Here is a 2,250-nt window from a genome sequence, read left to right on the forward strand (position 1 = left end):
AAGAAACTGAGAAGTTGGAAAAAAATTATCCTTCCTACTTAGATTATTTACAAAATCTTTTCTGTAAAGACCATTATATTTCAAATTACTTATGACTTCCTCTGAACTTACTGTGAGGTGTAGTCAAGGTCAGAATAAAGGTGATAAGGGTGAATATTCCTTTTTTTTGGTTGGAGTAAAAGGTGCCCTCTCAAAATCAGTGTGAGAAACCATAAACATCCTGTTTAAGAATTCTAGACAGGAGAAAAAAATTAATGTAGTCAATTGCAACTTATGTTGAGCTGAGTCTTTTTCTTCTGACTTCCTTGTTGTCATTCCTCTAGGTCAAGTGTGTTTAATTCTTCTTCTAGTTCATCCAAATACTCTCAGTAAAAAGGTTTTCATAAACAGGAACAGCACCAATAACTCCATTTTCCTGTTCTTCTTCATTGTTTTCTTCTAAATCACTTTGTTCTCCATTTTATGCCTCCCCTCCTGAAGCTTCACTCAATTTATTATCATCCTTCTCTACTGAAGGATATGTACTGAATCTTTCAAGACTGGCCACAGTAATACCACTCTCACCCAGGTCCTTTGGGATATATTGGCTCAAATTTGTATCATTTACTCTTCCTAGATCTTCCACCTCATCACCACCTGTTCCTTCAGTGTACCAGATATCATCTGCTTCTTCATCATCACTATCAACCAGCTCAGGACAAAATTCAAATACTTCATGGCCACTGATCATCAGTGCTTTACCTGACTTAAAGTCTGCTTTTCTTCTTTCCATATCTTGCTCAAGCTTATAGATCTTTTCTTGTCTTTTCCATTTCTTTTATGCAAGAAAAGACTCTAAAGTGATTTTGGTACCATTTGGTCCTAAAGCAGAATGCTCTCTTTCTATTAGATCTCCTAATGAAATGCATCTTCCCTTTATTCTTTCTTTGTATCTTTTTTTAGTACAAAACCAGGTGGAAGAGCATGACGGTACATACAATTATCATCACTTCCAGGGTAAACCCCAAGCCAGCCATATTTGTTGTTTTCAATAGCATCAAGAAAATTCTTGCACACTATTTAGTTTTTGTTTGTTTTCTTTTCTGCCTCACCATGCTTCTTGTTCGCCACTTCTTCCAGGTTTTTCTTGTCCCAATTATACATGGTATCTTTTTCAAGTTCTTCATGTCTTGCATCTATACAAAAACTTTATTTTTCACATTTTCTTTCCAGAGATAAATCATGGGAGAACTTACATTTGTTTCCTTTGGTACACCGCCCTTGCTTGAAGAATGCACATAATACTGATTTGGGATTTTCACCTTTACTTATTTTCTGAGCAGCAACTACTGCTTTGATTAGTTCATTTAGCTCCTGAAGTTCTTTCTTCTTGTCATCTTTCTTCAATTTTTATCACCTCCATTTTGTGCAGCCTGTCATGGATTTTGTTGTTCAAATTTAACCTGATCAGTCACAGCCTTTATGAACTTCTGTTACTTTGCCCCTTCCTTATTTTTCAAACTAAAAGTTTTACCCTCAATGATTTTCTCCTTCTTTTTCTGCTCCGCCTTCCTGTTGCCCCCAGCCAGAGCATGTTTCTTGAGGGGCATCTATAGCAACAATTCAGCTAGCATCTGTTGTGGGGCTGAAAGACCAACAGAAGCCCAACAACAAAAATGCTGCCAGCATTTGACCTGCTTTACTAAGGAAAGCAAAGTAAAGGGGTTAACAATCTTACTTTAATCCAATATATACATATAAACTCAGTTCATGAGGACAAGCCAGCAACCTGAACTTCAGAGCAAATACAAACAAGTTACAAACATACACAATATAAATGGACCAGATCAAAACTCATAGCTACCAAGAAAGCATTAACATCTGGGTTGACGAGCCAGAAGGCTCTTAGAGCAGCTGTCCATATTACCATACCAACACTCCTCCAGGTGTGAGAGCCTTAAGCAAACAAGTCTGTTCTCTCTTTTTATACAGTCTTTAGATGTCATCAAATGTCATCTGAGTGACCAGAACTTAGGCTCATACTATTGGCTCTGGTCTCAGCAACTTCCCTTAGGGCCCTGGGGACTTCCCACCTCTCTCAAACTAGAGAACTAGTTTGCTAACCAGTCTGGGGTTTTGCACCTATTAGTAAAAAGGAGTGAGCCTGGAGTTTAGCACCTAGTTAGACCCAATCAAAGACACTTAATTAATTTAGAATTCTAAAACAATAAAAAAGTCCCAACTTATTTAATATTACAGCATCACAGAGAG

General features: G+C 37.4%; 1 pseudogene; it reads right to left on the reverse strand.

Moving 5' to 3' along the window:
* Positions 1-310: 310 nt before the first annotated feature.
* LOC118852609 lies at positions 311-1,589 on the reverse strand (annotated as a pseudogene).
* Between the last annotated feature and the right edge of the window lie 661 nt (positions 1,590-2,250).

The sequence above is a fragment of the Trichosurus vulpecula genome, chromosome 6 (genome assembly GCF_011100635.1).
Source record: "Trichosurus vulpecula isolate mTriVul1 chromosome 6, mTriVul1.pri, whole genome shotgun sequence".
Lineage (NCBI taxonomy): Eukaryota > Metazoa > Chordata > Mammalia > Diprotodontia > Phalangeridae > Trichosurus > Trichosurus vulpecula.